The 19,737-nt window shown below is 35.9% G+C and overlaps 1 protein-coding gene and 1 pseudogene across 51 annotated transcripts in view; both read left to right on the top strand.

The window, feature by feature from the left end:
* Window positions 1–19,737, top strand: part of ADGRL2 (adhesion G protein-coupled receptor L2) — a 689,746-nt gene that overhangs the window by 502,972 nt on the left and 167,037 nt on the right. The gene's annotated exons all lie outside the window — the stretch shown is intronic.
* On the top strand, window positions 15,835–16,270 carry LOC127493431 (small ribosomal subunit protein uS14 pseudogene; annotated as a pseudogene). The gene has a single exon (XR_016237234.1). The product of XR_016237234.1 is annotated as a small ribosomal subunit protein uS14 pseudogene (transcript).

Below are 19,737 nucleotides of genomic sequence, written 5' to 3'. Positions count from 1 at the left end.
AATTAATAAAAAGTATTAATTTGATATAACAGTGAATTTCATTCACATATATGTTTAATAGTAAATATATATAAATTGTTTCTGCATCTATTGGAGATTATAATTTTTATAACTATATATTATGAATACACTGTTTTGAAGAATAACTCTCTAATATGTTATGAGTATTTGAAATAATCTTTTTAATACAAATTTGATAAAATGGCAGTTTCTTAAAAAGAAAAAAAAGTTTATACCTTTTCAGCCAAGAGTCAAGTATTTTAACATGTTAAGCCTTGTAAGTAGAAGTTACTAAATCATATGATAGACTCTAGATAGTATTAAAGAAAAACTTTTGCTTACATATATCAAAAGTCTGGGATGCAGAACATTGAATCTACATGTTTTAATAACTATGTTGGGAAAAATTATTTTAAAACACTTTGTTATTCCCAGGATTTAAAAATTGTTTTCAGTTCAGTTACAAAAATAGTTGAGCAGTATTAATTTCTTTATGATTTTTGTATGTGTCAAAGGCTTCTTTTTGTATGATACTTTCCCAAATTGAAATCAAAGGGAGATTTAAGAAGAATATTCTAAATATATATACTTTATGTAGCAGATTTTGTGGCATTTGCAAGATACTGCTAATGCAGAACTACACTAAAGAATGAAAATGTTAAAAATCATAGAATACTGGATTTCTGTTATTTTTATAAAGAATAAATGTACAATTCCATAAATTTCCTCAAGAATTTAAGCAGTGTTGCTTTTATATAAAAATAAGCAACATCCAAGGAAATATCTAACATCCAAAATAAAAGCAATTATTCTTTCCACAGTTGAATAAATAACTTTGCCTCTGAAATTTGTATGATTTAGATGATGTAAATTGCTAAACTCTTTCTTGAGATCCATGTTTTAAAAAAAAACAAAAGCCATTCAGTGAAAATTATTTAATCACTGAGTTTTTATGTCATGACTTTTGTAAATTAATTTATATTTAATGCTTATAAGATCAGAGTTCTGATTCAGAGGGCATTGTTATTTTGAGTGAATATAAGAGCACCAGGAGAGTCGTCATCACTCATGTCAGAGGCCCTAAATAAAAAATCAGCCTAGATTCAAGGAATGAACTTCACCCCGCATTGTTACTGCTTGTTACAGCCTCCTGTTTTGCTATCCATTAGTAGTAGTTTCTGGTCCATAGTAGCTTAGCTAATGCAACAACAAGTGTCTGGAGTTTGGAAATTACACTTCAGGAGGTCTTTGCTGTGTAGGGTTCAGGTAACCCCTGCAACACATTAAGGGAATGAATGCTTTCTGTAAGCAGTCTTCTGTCATTGTAATTTCCAGGAATTTAAGGTTGATTTTTGATGACATGAATTTGTAGAAACAGTGACAGAATGATAATGATCCTGATGGTTAAACATAACGTTTATGCTTTGCTTATTTTAGTAATGTAATCACTCTCTTATATCTCCAGTGTGTTTTGTTTCTTACTAATTTTCTTGCGTTGTTACTAAGAGGTATGCAAGTCCTCGGATAATTAAGCCTGGAAACTTGAATTTGATTTCATTAAATGAGAATAGATTTCTTCTAAAGCAGTTGTTATTTTGTTAATATTATGTGATTAAAAATCTAAACACAAAGCTTAAGTACCTTAGTGTTCACATTTTCTAGGGTTGCACTTTTCAAAAATGTTGGAATTGATTTTTAGTAGTTAAATAATATTCCTTAAAAATCAGAATAGAATTAGAGGTCTTTAAAACTATACTAAATTGAATAGCTTATAGCACAAGCATTGCTTAAGTATTTTCAGAGTATTGAGAATCTTGTAGATTACATACACTAATGGCCTCATTCTCTTTATTGCTTGTTAATCTGTGAAAATCAAGAGAAGCTTATCAAGAAAGTTGCAATTAAATCACCACAGTGTTAACTTTTAATTGAAAATAAACTAAAATATAGCTTTGGTTCATTCACTTACTTTGTTAAAATCGATTTTGCTTCTATAAATAAAGAATAAATTGTGAACTCCTGGATACTTATAAAATTGATATTGGCAGATGTTCATAAAATTGAGATTTTCAGGCACTATTTGTAAGAGGAACTTTTGAGTATTTCGTATGTTGCTGTAATACTTTATAATGTATCCTCTTACATATTTTTTCAGATGCTGTTTTAGTAATTTGATGTCTGAATTGATGGTGGAGAGCTTTATCTTTAAAATTTTTTTTTCATTAAACTTTCCAGATAAGCTTTGCTTTTGGATCTTCTAAAAAGAGGCAAATTGTTTAGTATCTTAGTATATATTTAAGCCTTTGAGAGTTTAAAAAAACCATATTTGAGAGTTTAAAAAAACCATATTTGCTATGCCTTCATGTTTGACATTACTCACCCTGTGTAGAAGATTATTTGAATGCTTAGTCTGTGATGATCATTCCTTACATATGGGTGATCTTTTTATACTTGCCTATGTTATTCAGCCTACAAAATCAAGCTATTTCATATGTGTACTTTTTTCTTAAAATACATCAGTTTTTCTTTATCAGTTTGAGAAATGCACATCTATTCCCATCTTATAACAGAATTTGTATTACAAATAAAGTGGTTTTAAAGAAAAGCTAGTTTGTATATAAAAAAAGATTGGTATGAGGAATTATATAGCATGATGCCTTTGGTTTGCCTTTTTACTTTCTTTTATTTAAATTTATTTCTACCAGATTTATAATTATATGCATTAATTTTTTACCATGATTTAGCATTCTCTTTGGCTAAATCTTTGCCTAAAAATAAGGCTGTTGTATTTAAACTTCCAAATTTTTGCATGATGTGTAAGACATCAGTATCTATTGATTTTTCTTTCCTTGTCTTTTTTTATTATAATCTAAGAATCATAGGAACTTTGTGGTAATTTTGCTATTTTAATTTCTGTAATTAATTTATATTTAACTGCAAAAGAAGTTTATTGGTGGGGTGGAAGACACCAGTTAAGACAACCACATCTCATAGCTAAGTGTATGGTTCAAGTTTCAGCTCTGTTCCTGATTGCACCTTCCTACTAATGTACACCCTGGCAAGGAGCAGATAATGGCTCAAGTAGTTGAGCTTCTGCCCCCCAGGTGAGAGACCTGGATTGAGTTTCCAGTTCGTAAACATTTTGGGAGTAGACTAACATATGGGATCTCAATCTCTCTCTCTCTCAGTGTGTGTGTGTGCTTCTCAAAAACAAAAAAGACTTTAGGAAATTAAGATGTATTTGCAACCCTTTTATGGAGAGAGTTTTAGCTAGGGATCTATAATGTGTGTCAGTAGAGTAGTTAGAAAGTCAAACTGTCAGACTGAAAATGTTAGAATTCCATGAAACAATAAATGATTTTGGCTATCTAAAATTTTTGTTAACATTCCCTATAAAGGTTAACTATTAGACAATATCAAATATATACCACTCTCAATTTTTAAATCTCTATTTATCTCTTTGAACATTAATTCTTTATCCAGTTCACTTTTTAATGCTGAATACTTACAAAAACTTCATTGTTTTCCACCATTTAACATGTAATCAAAAATGTATGAAATTTAAGGGTTAAAATACAAGTTAAAATTTTTGAAATCATCCATTGTGGTGGTATAGAAACGCCTTCAGTCCCACCCTCCCTTTTTTTGCAAGATTTATGGATAGATTGAAAAGTTCTATAAAGATTTACTGAAAATCAGAAGCTGTTAGTCTTTAGTAGGGGACTTCATGTAAATGAATTTTATTGAGTCTTTGCTAACACATAGATAATAAATCTAGAAGAGTATAGTTATGTAGCTTTGGCTTTAATATATGTAAATATACATTTTAAAAAATCTGAAAATTGTTCCTGATTCTAAATATAATGATCAAAAATTTGTCTTTTAAAATATAGTGAATATCCAATGGTGTGTTTGGTTGTTGAGCTGTAAGGCAGATATTTCAATCTTTGGAATTAATTTACATTGAAGATGGTGTTAATCTGACCAAAAATTTCATTTATAGAGTACATTTTTAGAGTAGATTTGGATGAGTAAATCTTGTTTATTTATTTAAAAGGCAGAATTACAGAGAGGCAGAGGTAGAGAGAGAGGTCTTCCATCAGCTGGTTCACTCCCCAGATGGTTGCAATGGCCAGAGCTGTACCGATCCAAAGCCAGAAGCCAGGAACTTCCTCTGGGTCTTCCTATGCGGGTATAGGGACCCAAGGTTTTGGGCCATCTTCCAGTGTTTTCCCAGGCCATAGCATAGAGCTGGATCGGAAGTGGAGCAGCCAGGACTTGAACTGGTGCCCATATAGGGTACTGGCGCTGCAGGCAGTGGCTTTACCTACTATGCTACAGCGCCAGCCCCTAGCACCCTTTGTTAAGCTTTCTGTGTAAGACAGTAGTGTTCTCAAGACCACAACATATCACCAAGCCAGAATATTTTAATTTTTACCATCGTCCTACTTCTCACTCCCAGTTTTAATAAACTATATTAAGATCTACAGTATTAGGGAATTCTTGCTATGTAGAATTCTTTTGAGAGTCTTACTAAAATAAAAGTTGCACCGAAATTATTTTTGAAAAATTTGATTTCATATGTAGGTACAAGCTCTTGAAATCAGTTCTGCATTTTGTCGCTCAGAGTTGCTATTGTCAATGGTGTTGCATGTGCATAAGTGGTAGATAAAGCCTTAGATTCGCTTTAATAATTCAATATGTTTATAATGCCTTGGATTTTACTTTCGAGATGTTATTTTTGGTTCCCTACAGTGCCACAAAGGTTATTGTGGCAGCACATGTGGTTTTAAAAATTTAACAACTTATGGTGCTGAATTTGCCAAAATTACCAGACCAAAAATACACATTTCCTTGCATTCATCTTATAGCCTGTACTTTTAAATACTGATTGTGTTTTATCCTTTACAAGAACGGTTTTAGCTATAAGCACAATTTCGTCTAGTGTACCATTAACTTCCTGGCTTTAATTCAGTTCATTTTAGATCAGCATCCATTTATTAAGGCTGGAGAAATATACTGTATGTAAGGATTGTACTTACTAGGTTCATGAGAGAAACACGTTTGCACAAGTATTTGTAATACAAGGCTTACTGTAATGACATGCTAAAATGGAGTGTAGTGGGAAGGCTGTGGAAACAACGGGTAGCTGGAAAGGTTTCAAAATGAGTGGTATAGAAAAAGAGTTAAATAGACCCGAAGGCAGAGAGGATTGCAGGATGTTAGAGGAGGAAAAGAGAGGAAAAGAACATGGGTATGGGTGCCTCGGGGGAGTGTATGTGTAGAATGAATTGTATAGCAAGTGGAAGGAGATGAAGCTAGGATGTCCGTTTGGGATAAGTTTATAAAAGACCATGATCTGCTAAGATCAGACTGTCATGTAGGCCATAAAAAGCTGTGTATTTTAATTTAAGAAAGTATTGTATCTAATTGCCAGCTCCCACGTGGTGTACCCAGTGAACTAGAGTGAAGAATACAGAAGGCAGTGAAAGCCTTGTTTGAAAATGTGACTAGCAGTCTTGGTGCGAGGCAATAGCAGTAGATGAATGTGGGAACTTTTGTGACTTTGGGACAGAATTTGGCTTTTGACTGAATGCGAGAGAGAGGAGGACTTAGGAGTGAAAGCCTCTAGAACAAGTTCTAGTCAAATCATCAGTCATGTTGGTAGCTGGCTTCAGAGCAAGGGACATGAAACGAGTTCATTTTCTGATGCTGCTTGCAGGTGCATGCATGAAGGGCAAAGAATACCCACAGCCCTCAGAATTTCTTCAAGTTGAAATTTGTGTGTTTTAGTGTGATATTTGTGAAAAAAATGTAATTTTCTTCCTTTATGGATGTTTTAAAAAATGTTTGAGTATAAACCTACATATATTTAAATCATACATTTCTTCCAAACATTTGTACAGAGTAGAAAATGTTAATTCAGGTTTCAGGCTGTATCTCCTAGGTTTTAAGTTTATTTGTATTTTGTTGGGTTTCTTCTATGTAACCAAGCCTGTATAAAAGTTAACTGACTAGAGAGAAATCTTTATTTTATTAAAGAGTACCTTTGTCATGATTAGCCTTGTTGAGATATTCTCCATTGTTCATGCCATTTTAGTAACATTCTTCACAATTCTTTAAACAGCTCTTTGATATTCTTAGGTTTCCGTGGATACCAGCCTGGTCCTTTTCAGAAAGCTTAGGAGTAACTGTCCTCGAAAGTTTTTTTTGTTTGTTTGTTTGTTTCTAAATTCATTGTAATTTATCTTTACTGTGGTTTTCTCTGTGATTATCAGAAACTTGTAATATTATTTATTTACCTTATTGATGCATAGGAAATTTCCCCTCTACATCTTGTTTCTTGTAAGAATAAAAAAGTCATTTAATCAGTAGCCTTTCAGTTCATCCCCAGGAATGGATTTTAGGTATTACAGCTGATCCTTTGTATCATGTTAATTATGAGTGATAAGCCTGAGCAGGTGATGGTAGGTACCATCACCTATCCATCGGTAATTCCTCAGTGTAGGCTCTCAATATATTTTTGGAATAAATGGTAATCATTGATGAAGATTATAATAACTTGCACTGGCTCCTAATCAGTTACATGTTCCTCTCAATGTTAAAATTTTTCTATGCTAATCCAAAAATGTTCTTCCTTCCATATAATAGGGAAAAACCTAGATGATGCTGGAGTAGTGTTTAATAGACCTTCATACACATCAAATTCTCAATAAATGGTTATTGTTAGCATTATTGATGTAAATTAAATCTGCTGAATGTTAACTCACATATTAAGTGACCCCTGTCTTTTGCATCCATTTTCACTCTTGAGATTTGTTTTATTTTCTCTCTTGTTTCCTTGGAGATTGTCTTTTCTTCTTCCTCTCAGTTCTGCTCAGCACTTTCTATTTCTTATCATAGGATTTCCTAGTACTCTTGCTACTTTCTTCTGCTAAAACAGTGTCTTACCCAACCAGCTTTTATCAAAATTAATGTTCCAATACTCAAAACAGGAAATTTTGACATATGCCTGTTCACCTAAAAATATCAGTACTTTTTAAAATTGTTGTGCAATTAAATACAAAAAATTAGTGATTTTTCCTCATTTACCTTTTACAATCCGATGCTTGCAGGTTACCATAAAGAAAACACTCAAGTAGGATTCTTCTCTGCAGTTCTTTTCTCTCACCAATAATCACAGGTCCAGAATCCCTGCCCTCAGATCATCACCAACATTCGGATCCTCCCATGTGCTAAGGTTTTAAAAGGAGGTCAGTGGAGGATATTTGTCAGACTGTGTGCTGGTGCGATGCCTTGCTCCACCTTTTTTTCTTAACGGGTCTCCCTTTTCTGAGAGGATCAGTTACTCTGAAGACGTAGAGATCCATAAGGTAATCAGCATGATATGAAGAGAAATTGGCTAAATATGGTTGTTGATACTGTAGTGTGAGTTTTGTTTTATTTAGTGAGTTACCAAAAATGGAGTAGAAATCTTTAAAAAGAAATTTTTAAGATTTGTAATGAAAATATATAAAGTTTTGAAAATATTTTAGCAAATCCATGTTTGAATGCTTGTTATTGTATAACTGTCTAGTCACTTAGCAATCTATGAAACAATAGCATATAATATTTTATATGAGCCTTTAACAAAAGTGGCCAGATTTTTTAGCATCCGAGACATTTTTTAGTTTGCAAGGAGTCATTTTTCTACAATTCATTTCTACATTGAGTATTTACATATCACAGGTGGATTCTCTTTATTTTTTAATTGTGAAATGATCATTTTTAGGGGGAGGGGGATGGTTGGCTTCCAGAATGTCTGCTAGTGACTCATTAAAATCTGATTAAAATCTCATTGTGTTCTTGCTTTCACAGCAGAAGACTCCTATAAATTGCATTATATGAAACTGAATAATAACTATGGTTTGATTTAAAGTATTAATAAAATCTAAATTTGTACATTCAAGCTGTGGAGTTTCAAGATTTTAATTTAGTGAAGTGCCAGAACAATTTCTTGTATTTAGTCTGACGAGTGTTATGTGAGAAGCACGTCTTATCAAATTAGGACAGACATATATATATTACACCATTTACAGAGTCTAATGATGAAAACCTGTTAAATCTCATATTTAATATCCAGGAACATTTCTGCAAATGAGTTGCTTAGATTTATTGTCAGCATTGCTTGATTCATAATCTTCAAAGTTGATTAAGTTGCAAATGCTGGTCTGAGAACAGTGAAAAGTTAGAATTTCAAAGTAGCCATGGATTTTTAACAGGCTCTGTAAGTCACAAATGCTACAAAGAATCTTCATTTTAGGCAGTATCAGATATTTTAATTGTAATGCTGAAGTTTAATTTCTAGTGTGAAATTTCCTGGTTGTTCATATAGAAATGAGAGAGAGAGCCCATGGATGTCTGTTGCACTGGAGTGCTGTTCCCTATTTTGTGATTTTGGAGGAGAAAAATGATTTGGGTTTTAATTTTCTCATTCTTTGTTACACTTTGTTGTTCCTTGTTAGAATTTCACTGTTAATTTTACTCTTGGAAACAATATTTTTCTCATGAAAGTATGTAATTGTGGAAGCCTACCCATATTTCTTTTTTTTTTTTTGACAGGCAGAGTGGACAGTGAGAGAGAGAGACAGAGAGAGAAAGGTCTTCCTTTGCCGTTGGTTCACCCTCCAATGGCCGCCGCTGCAGCCGGCGCACCGCGCTGATCCGATGGCAGGAGCCAGGATCCAGGTGCTTTTCCTGGTCTCCTATGGGGTGCAGGGCCCAAGCACCTGGGCCATCCTCCACTGCACTCCCTGGCCATAGCAGAGAGCTGGCCTGGAAGAGGGGCAACCGGGACAGAATCCGGCGCCCCAACCGGGACTAGAACCCGGTGTGCCGGCGCCGCAAGGTGGAGGATTAGCCTATTGAGCCACGGCGCCGGCAGCCTACCCATATTTCAAAAAAGTTATGTAAGAAAACATTATCTAGTATTTTTAGTATACTTTGGAAATAAATGTCTAATTTGTTCACTTATGCAATCTTCACATTTTATTAACTAGCAAAATTATCAGATATATTTAATGTAATTTCATATGGTTTTAATTTTGTAATATTTCAAAAGTTTTAAATTTAAATTATTTTTGTAGGTACTATTAAATTCATAAGTATTTTTTTAAATTCATCAAAGGTTTATTCTACTAATGCTTGGTGCTGAGTTTCAGGTTTTGTTTCCCTAGTAACTGGACCTTTCTGCTGCTTTTCTCATAAAATGAGGAGGCTCAGTGGTTTTATTTTTAGGTTTACTCCCCAAATGATCACAACAGCCACTGCTGGGCCAGGACGAAACCAGGAGCCTGAAACTCCACCTGGGTCCATGCACATTAGCAAGGAGCTAGACTGGCAACTGAGTAGCTGGCACTCAAACCAATACTCTGATATGAGATGCCGACATCACAAGCCAAGTCTTAACCTGCTCCACCATAATGCTGGGCCCAGCTCAGTGGTTTTAAAAACGCTGTCTTCAGGGTTTGTTTGACTTTTGTAAATGATGAAAATGACTAGATACTTTCTGTAAATAGTGATAAATTTCCTGAAAAAAAAATACTCATTTGTGTTTGCACTGTCTTACAAATTGATATGCCTCAATATTTAAGTTTATTATTGTTTTTAAATTTGGGAGTCAGTGAGACAGAGAGCGCTCATCTGCCGGCTCATTCCTCAGATACCTACAACCAGCCAAGTTGAAATTAGGAGCCTGGAGCTCAATCCAAGTCTCCCAGGTGGATGGCAGGAGTCTAGTTATGGGAGCCATCACGAATGCCTTCCAGGGTCTGTGTTAGCTGCTGGAATCAGGAGACAGGGTGGGTGGGACATGGAACCCAAGGACTGCAATGTAGGATGGCTCTATCCCAACCAGCATCCTAACTGCTAGGCCAAACGTCCGCTCTCAGTTAATTATTTAATTTAAAAATAGGCCTGCTTTGAAAAAAATGCTTGACCATCCCTATTACTAGGAGATCTCTGTTTCCAGTTGATTTATATTTCATACTCAAGGTTCCGAACTCCACTTACTTCTCTAATGTATCCTTCCAATGCATTATCCAGGTCATTGCTTCCTGCCTCCCTCTTTCCTTTCCAACCTCCCTCTTCCTCTTTTCCTTCCGTCCTGAAGGGTGGGTGACACTCCTGGAAGGTGTAGATGTGAAAGCCAAGAGTACTCTGTCCAGTTACCTCATTTTCTTATGAAAATTGTACTTCAGATACTTTGTGATAGTGGTGAGCACAGTGCACTGTGGACAGTAACGACACCGTTCCCATGGTGTAGGTTAGGATTTAGAGTAGGAGCCAGTTAGAGCATCAAGTGATAGATGAACTGAGTCTTAGGAAAGGGATACACTGGCGAAAGGACAAGTGGCAGGTGGGATTCCAGGCAGAAAGGACTGCTACGACAAGAACGATTCCGGGGTGAGAGTAAGTCTTCCCTGGCCCAAGAACATGAAATCGAATTGTCATAAAAATTAAAGAAGGAAAACCAGGAAATCAATAAATAATAGTAATTTTAGTGAAGTGTCAGAATATGTTTAGGTATATTAGCCAAAAAAGAAATCCACTGCAAATTTTAGTATTTTCCAGAAAGCTGATTAGTTTACTCCACATTCAGTCTGCTGATCAGTAGGCTATAACACTGCTCACCAAAATCAAGATTAAAGGCTTGAGCAATAGCCTTGGTCCATAAGGAGCACTTACTCTCTTTATTTCATTAAAATAATTTGTTCTTTGCACTTTTGTCTCATATCCTTTTCTTCTATGTTGTTGTAAGGCTTGCAGTATACTATCTTTGGTGCCTTGAACAAAGTTTCCAGGAATTGTTTTTGGCTTGGTTTGAAGACAGTTCTATTAAAGAAAGGTAAACAGTAAAAATGTCAACAAAAGAGATCTGAAAACTAGTTTTAAGATCTTGATTGAGAAAGAGTCACAAAACCACCCACAAGGGGCTGGTGTTACGGCCCAGGGAGCTAAGCCGCTGCCTACAGTGCCAGCTCAGCATCCCTCAAGTCCCAGCTGCCCTGCTTCCAGTCCAGCTCTTTGCTAATGTGCCTGGAAGAGCAGTGGAAGATGAACCAACTACTTGTACTTAGTTGGTTCCCTGTCACCCGTGTGGGGGACTCAGACAGTGGCCATTTGGGGAGTGAATTAGTGGAGGCAAGATGTCTAATCTGTATCCCTCTTTCTCTCTCACTCTCCCCTTCAAATAAATAAAAACGTATTTAGAAAGAACAAAACAATCCATTAAGAACTACGCCACACGTGGCGTGGATAATGGCTGTAGGAACCTGGGGCTGGGGCTGGGGGGCAGGGAGAAGTGTTCGATTTGAGGCAGTCTGCTTGGTCACAGGTGGTTCTTAAAAGCGTGTCAGGTCTGTAGAATTCGCTAAGTTTGAAGGACAGAAATGCTTTATTCGTGGCTAAAGCATTTTGAGTAAAAGTTTGAAAGGCATATTTACAATTACTGAGCAGAGAAGTTCAACAGAAGCAGAGGGTTAAGGTAGAGTATTTTTGGTGTGAGATCTGTTTGAATTCTACTTCTGGTGTCTTTTTTTCCTTCTCTTTAAAGAACATCTTTCAGTTACCATTCCCCCAACCTTGGCCCCCAGTTTCAATTTTCCATGGTTAAAATAGAGGTGATAGATTTGTTGTGGTAAATTACAGTGAAATAGTAATATATGTACACACAGGAAAATTTAAGAAACAGCAGTTCTGAGATTTGCCTTTGTCAACTCACATCCCCAGGTGTTTGCTTTGCCTCGTATATGAAATGATTTCTAGGATTGGTCCTGGTTATACACGTTTCTGTGATTTGGGGTGAAATTAGGAAGGTGAATCTCACAGAAGTTGGCATGCTGGATGGAAGGTGAGAAAGCAGCTGTGACGTTCTGGGCAGAGTTCAGAGAGAAGGAGTTAGGGCAGAGGGAATGAAGGGATAGGGAAGGGGACCGAGCTGTTTCAGAGCGAGAATCGGTACAACAGAGGATGTGAACACAATACCCTGAAATGAAGGGCCTTTTGTACGAAAAGCTGTATGGTACCCACATTTAAGAGAAAAATGCTCAAGAGGATTTTTGATTCAAAAAGCCATTCGAGACTAGACCAGTGTCATGTGTGTATGAGTTACATATCCGTGTATGCACATACATTTACATTCAGTTGACTTGGTTCAAAGAAAATGTGTTACTTCATAGTTGATAGAATTTTCCTCTTTGACCATTTCACACTACAATATTTCTTTGTTATCCTAAGTTAGCGATGGAGGATATATGTGTAATTTATGCTAAATCGGTATATTGGTCTAGAAGGTATTTTAGGAGACTAATAATGGAGTGGAGGCTTCTTTAACACATGTGAGTATATAAAACACTATTAATGTTAACAGATGTTGCACTTTAATCCCCTAGAATGATTGTTTGGTACCAGCAGGAGATATATTAAGCCCGAATTGTGTGAAATTGTGTGTGCATAAGCTGCTACTTAGATTGTAAAAATGCTATTGAAAACTGTTAGAAAGTTTTAGTTATAATTGGCAGGGAAGTATTAACTGAGCTAAAAGAAGTATGTGTGTATGGTTGGCCCTTGCGCCTTAACCTTTTTATCATTTATCTTCTTGTATTAATGTCACTGAATTATTAATTCATGAGCCAGGGTGGGAAGGGTGAAGGCACCATTTAAATGTGTGGCAAATTTATCCTTATCGCTAGAGACATGAAAAAAGTCATTTTGTGTTATCTGTAAAATGGAAAGGACATTTTAAAATTTCATTTACTGTAATCCACTTCACTTCCAGTAAAACACCTAGATTATTACTACCATAATATAATGCTCTTATTAAAAATTTGTAACCCTCTCCACTCTTTTGTCTTATATATATATATAGTTTAGCTTTCATATATTTTAATGTGATACTTATTAATTGTAGCTTAAAATGTTATGAGTGATATGTTACAGTTTAAGTTAAATTTTAAGAAGCATTAAATTTGCAGAAAATAAAAATATTTACTTTCAGAGTAACAAGGCTTTTCACTGAGGTGTGTTTGGATATAGAGATACTTCCTTCTATAGGAAATAAGTGTGTTGATTGCAGCATCATAATTCTTGAGATAAGGTTGCTGACTTTGGCCTTGTAGCTTTTAACTTTATAAAACTCTGTAGAAGAAAAACTGCAAATTAGAATTATAGTAGTTTCCCGTTGAGTTGTTGTGGACCTGGGACATATCCAGTATTTCATGTGGGTGAGTGGCAGTGGTGACAGAAATTTCAGGAGTTTGAAGCTACCCTGACCAATAGCTATTTGAAACCATCACAGCAATGGTGGAATACCTCTGGGGTCTTGTCCAAACCTCATTACTTTTCCATCTCCCATTACTTACTGTTTTGATTGGTTTTATATTCTGTCATGCCAAACAGAGGAGTAAGATAAGTTACTGTGGTGGTGTTCCTTGTTTTTCTTTCTGGAATTTCTCCCCCAACACTGTAAGCTCTACGTACACACCCTGAAATACTAACTTGTTTTGGTCGGTATAATGTGACTTTATTTTTGCCTTTCCAACATGGTTTTACTTTACGTTAGCATTTAAGTTTTTTTTTTTTAAATAATAGATTGAGTTTGGTTATTTTGGCAAACATTGATGGGTATTAATTCATTGCTTGTGTGAACTGTTTCCAGTTATCTCGGTCTTGTGCTTGTACTTCTGTAACAAAGGATACCATGCTATGACCAGGTAGCTATTTAGTCAGTGAAGTTTTATTGGCATACAACAGGGTGATTCATTTATGCCTTGTCTCAGTGGTATCCCTGCCGTTTGGAGATGGAGACTGTGAACCTTACAGCATAAAATATTTATTATCTCTTGTCTTTATAGAAAAAGTTTCCTGACCCCTACTCTGACATCTTTAGCATCAGGCTACATGATTGGTTGGTTCTAGTCTTTCCAAATGTAGTGGAATGTAATTGAAAACTTTAAACTTAAGTTTGAAGACTCACTAGTTATTGCTATGGGTAGTTGTTAAGCAGTTTCTTTGCTTTTTTTTTATGCGGAGTAACAGCGATAAATGTTGTCTTTTTTAATTAAAACATTAATTTTTTAAAAAAGATTTATTTCTTTATTTGAAAGGTGAAGTTACAGAAAGGAAGAGACAGAGAGAGAGACACTCCATCCACTGGTTCACTCCCCAAATGGCTGCTACCGGTAGGACTGGGCAGGGAGGAAGCCAGGATTCAGGAGCTTCATTTGTCTCCCATGTGGGTACAGGGCCCAGGCATTTGGGCCATTTTCTCTTGCTTTCCCAGGAGTATTAGCAGAGAGCTGGGTTGGAAGTGGAGCAGCCAGTACTAACTGATGCCAATATGGGATGCTGGCATTACAGGTGGTAGCTTAACCTGCTACACTGCAATGCAGGCCTCTGAATTAAAACATTTAAAAATTATTAAAATATTAAAAATATATACAAGTCTTAAAGAAGGAAGGTGGCAGGTGGTTTAGCATTCTTGTCAGTTTTTCTTAGCTTTCTATAAAGCATGTTTCTTTTTATTAAGCATCACACTATTACTAATTTAGTGTTACTGAAATTGTAAGAGGTTATAAATTTATATAAACTTAAGTTTTTATTTGTTTGTTTGAGAGGTAAATAGAGAATTTCCATCTGATGGTTTACTACCTGAATTCCTGTGACACCTTGGGGTTGGGGCAAAGGCCAAAGCTGGGAGCTCAGTCCAGGTCTCCCTCTTGAGTGGCAGGGACCCATTTAGTTAAGCCATCACTGCTGTCTCCCAGAAGTTGCATTAGCAGGAAAATGGAGTCAGGAGGTGAGTATTGAGTCCAGGCACTCTGATATGGGATGCAGTGTCTTAATAGCTAGACCAAACACCTGCCCCTAAAATCTTATTTTAAAGTTAAAAAACTCCTTTTCTAAAAAACCACTTACCTCCCCTTCTCCACAATTGAGTAGTTAAGAAGCACAAACACATAGAAGTTCATGTGTTTAATTTTTTAATCAAACTAAGGTTTTAATTTTTGTTCTTGATTTTTCAATATTTAGCAGTTATTCAAAATGACTCAGTGTTTACTGTTTAATATTTGTGTCTATGAACATCTGTGTCATCTGCTTATCTAAATACCTTAGTGTTCTTTGGAGGAATCAGCCACCCCTGACCACACAGAATCTTAGCCCTTCACTGGAATCCAAAGAAATTGATTGCCTTCATTCACTAAGACTATGACTTTATTGTTATTAATTAATTGAAAAATAATTTTACATCCATCTGTGCTATAACTCAAAAAAATCCCTTTAGTTTGAGTTTTACTTGTAGACACAAAGATACAAATGCTATGGGACATGACATTAATGGGTACTAACCCCAGCTAAGGCCTAGGAACTTGCTCTTTTCTTAAAGAAGTCTCTGATGTCATTTTGACTTTTGATCATCTGTAGGAAGACAGAATGGGAAATATGTGAGCTAAGTCTCAGATTATTATATTATAGCGGCTGATATAGTGGTCTGTAAGTAGGTTTCAAAGATGGTTTTCTGAAGCTGCTTCTTTAGATGTAATTTTTAAAAATGTGAATTAGCAATAATTGCTGAAATATTTTGATAAGAGACAGACTTAGTTGAAGGTATTGCAGAAGCACCTAAATACCTTTCCTATGATTGGGTCAGGATCATTGATCTGTAATTGGGAAGTGACTGTGGATTTATCATCGACTTGTAACCTTCTATGTGGTTGCTGAACTTGACATCTTGTGAATTGTCCCAGGCCTCACAGTGAGTGGCAGGGCAACTCAGAATGTAGAGTGTACTGTTAATAAATGTCTTGAACTCTTGTTTTTCATTAGTTTGACTTAAGTTGAGCAAGGTACATGCCTCAAGGAAACTTCTCCTCTTATTATTTCAATATGAAATACATTTATGTTTTCAGAAGTTTGTTAGTCACTCTTTAATGCCTATTTTGGATATTGGTCATTTTCTACTTTATTTCTGCCTAAAAGATTAGTAACGTCTTTTGCCTCATTGCACTCCTGAAAGCAAGATGGGTCACCACCAGCAGCTCTACTGGAGCCACCTGCGAAAATTCTGCCAGGCTTCCATTCTTGCCGTCTGTTCATACCCACACGGTCTGACCCGGAAATACGGGCCTAACATGTGCTGCCATTGTTTCCATCAGTACGAGAAGGATATGGGCTTCATTAAGCTGGGCTAAGTCATTCTCCTTGAATGGATTCTACAAGACATCGGCGCTGTAGAAAATCATACTAGCTCTTTGTGCATAAAATAACTTGAATTTATTTAAAAAAATAAGGTTATTAACTTTTTGAGGATAGCAGTCATATCTTAACCTTTTTGATAATCCCTTTGGAACCTAACCGAGTACCATTTAATATGTAAAGTGAAAAAAATGAGTAGATTACATTTATTTCAGTACCCAGTATTAAAACTATCTAGGAGGTATTCTAGACATTCTTTGACTTGAATTGGTTCTTGTGCAGTTATAGTGCTAATGTAGTCTCCTTTTTAAAGGATTTACCATTTACTTGAAAGACAAGGATGGAGGGAGTGGGAGAAATACAGACAGGCCGAGATGCCTGTTTATTTGTTGCTTTACTGCACAGATGCTGGCACAGCTAGGGCTGGGCCAGGCCAAAGCTAGGAACTGGAGACTTGAGTGGGAACTCAACCTGGGTCTCCCACAGAGGTGGCAGGGACCTTACTGCTTGAGCCATCACCTGCTGCCTCCCAGGGTGTAACTGGTAAGAAGCTTGAATGAGGAGTCATGCTGGGACTGGAACCTAGCACTGTGTTACGGAATGTGTACCTCCCTAATGGTGTGTTAACGGCTATGCCCAAAAAAGTAAAAAAACAAAACCAGAAAACCCTGCTATGCCGAGAGCCCAGCCCAACTTCACTTTAAAGTATAAGAAATGAAAGTTAGATAGCTTTATACATGTAACTATTTATAGGTTGATTATATATATAGATACAATTTATAAATGAATTGTATTGTTTGTTGATTACAAAAGGGAACTTTGTAAATTTCACAAAGTTTTCTTCAACTTCTTACTGTGTATTTTTATGGTTACTTTTTCATTTTTATTTTTCATATCACTTGACATATTTTACTCAGATTACCTCATTATCTCTAAGAACCCTCTGATAGTGATATTGATGATCTAATATACAGCAGATCTTGGTTCATTATTATTTCATTTAGTGGTTTATATATAGACCAAGAGGGAATTTGAATATTGATTCAAGGAATGGCTAGTAACAATGATTTATGAACAAAGGATTCAGTGCAGTTAAGCCATTTGTACAATTGCATTTTACAAGCTGTTTTGAATTTTTCTTCTGTATTTGTCTAAACACAGTTAATACTTAGTTGAAAGATCTTAACTTTAGAGTACCCGTTCCTTGAGTATTAAGATTCATTCTTAGTTATATTGGAAGAAATATTCACGTGTTTTTTTCTGACTTGTTATGAGCGACTTCTCAGGTAGTTTGGTTGACAAGATTTATCAGTCTAGAATAATTTCTTAATTGATAACAAAATTGTAAGCACTTTAAATAGCATATAAATGATTAAGATTAAGATAACTCAACTGGAAATACAAAATAAGTTAAATTTATGATTACCTAAGGGTGTTAGTTTTGCTCATGTAAACATTTTGAAAATCAACTCATTATTCTTTGATTATTTCATCATTTTCATAATGCCAAAATGACTTCATTCTATTTTTTTATTCTAAAGGAAAAGATAATTTAAAAGTAAGTTTATATTTGATTTACTTAGTTGCTTTAGTGATTTTAGAACATGTGGTTATGTTCTTGAATAGGTTAAATTTTCTCATTTTAAGGTAAAAAGGAGATATTGTAGATTTTTCAGGATTGTGGTTACAGTTACTTAAAATAATAAATATTTAGTTTGTCACTGTACTTTAGCTATAATATTTTGGGAACCTAACTACATGGCAAGCAACTATAGAATTTTCTAGGATAAATTATCTTTGAGCTAGAATATAGTTTCCTTGAAGACAAGGCATTTGTTCTTCAGTACATTGCACATAATAGCTGCTCAGTAAATAGTTGTTGACGTTAATAATTTGATGAATAATGAAGACAGGACTTTATCATTAGCCTTAATTGGAATCTCTGCCTCTTAACTGTATGAATAATTTTAATCTACTTCTGGTTCCTCTCTCAGCCTCAGATTTCTAATTTTTTTTAAGATTCATTTATTTAAAAGAGTTAGAGAGATAGATGAAGAGTGAGGAGAGAGATAGATCGATCTTCTATCCCCTGGTTCACTCTCCAAATGGCCACAATGATAGGAGTTGGGCCAGACTGAAGCCAGGAATTTCTTCCATGTCTCCCAAGTGGGTAGCAGAGTCCCAAGCACTTGGGTCATCTTCCACTGCTTTTCTCACTAGCAGAGAGCTGGATTAGAAGGGGAACAGCTGGGACTCGAACCGGCACCCATATGGGATGCCAGCGCTGCAGGCCACGGCTTTAACCCATTGCATCACAGTGCTGGCCCCTTTAATACTGGTCTTCTGCTTTTAATTTCTAGACTACTAGATAGTTAAGAGACGATACAGTCTTAAAACGAGGGATAATATTTTTAGTATTAAAGTTGGGGAAGGCATCAACTTTTCATGATATGTAAGGGAATATTTTGAACTGGGTATGTAGCTTTGTTTACTTTTCTTCTGAAAGATCATTTGCAAGTTCATGTTCAGTCATAAAATGTCCCTTACATTGGCTTAACAATGCCAGGTGGGGCAGACATTTGGCATAGACTTTGCTTGGGTGCCCGTATCTCATATTGCTGTACCCAGGTTCCCGTGAAGCTCTGATTTCAATTCTTTCTGGTTACATGCACCCTGGGAGGCAGCAGGAGATGGCTCAAATACTTGGGTCCCTCCCACCCATGTGGGAAACCCAGATTGAGTTTCTGTTTCATGACTTTGGCCTTGCACAGCCCCTGCTATTACAGGTATTTGAGGGGTGAGCCAGCAGATAGGGGTCTCATCTTTCTCTCTCCCTCTTTCAAATAAAAATAAGCAAATGAGAATTTTGAAGAGAAAATGACAGCTTTTTTTTTGTACTATTTCAACTGGATGTATTTTACAGAAGAGTGGCAGGCTGCTCCGGACACTGCCTCTGGTGTCTGCTTCTACAAGCTGCTTGTGCATGCTCAGCATGGCTCCTGGGTCATACAGCACAAAGCAGATGTAATTCACTAGGAGCTTTCCTGAACTCTTCTTTCTGCTCCTTTAAGCCTTCTCATAGGAGAATTTATTCTTTCACGACAAAGAAGTTTCAGTAAAGGGTAAGACCAGGTAGGGAATGGTAAGGGGACTTTAGCATAGTTGAGTCAGAGTCCTCTAGACTTGACACCAGTGTCTGCAGAACTGAGATCTGAGAGGGTGGGGATTAATGGTTGACCATGTGGTTTTAGAATCACCCTCAGCATTGTCAGCCCCAGCCCCTATCCTAAGAAAGCCTTTCTGATTAACAATAGCCAGGTTTTACCTAAGCTCAGTTACTGAAGGAAGGCTTGCCAGGGGCCATGGTGTTTTCTGGAAGTGTTAACAAGAAGTGGAAATTCTAGCCTGTACAAGGATCACACAGAAAATATGTCTGAAACGTGACTACTGAGAATTTCAGCTAAGTTAAAATTAAATTGTAATTTATTTTTTAATTTTCTTAGC

Source organism: Oryctolagus cuniculus, chromosome 7, assembly GCF_051225735.1.
Source record: "Oryctolagus cuniculus isolate XC-2025 breed Fujian yellow rabbit chromosome 7, ASM5122573v1, whole genome shotgun sequence".
In the NCBI taxonomy this organism is placed as follows: domain Eukaryota; kingdom Metazoa; phylum Chordata; class Mammalia; order Lagomorpha; family Leporidae; genus Oryctolagus; species Oryctolagus cuniculus.
Note: the sequence above shows the minus strand (reverse complement) of the source record. Positions and strands in the feature narration are given on the sequence as shown.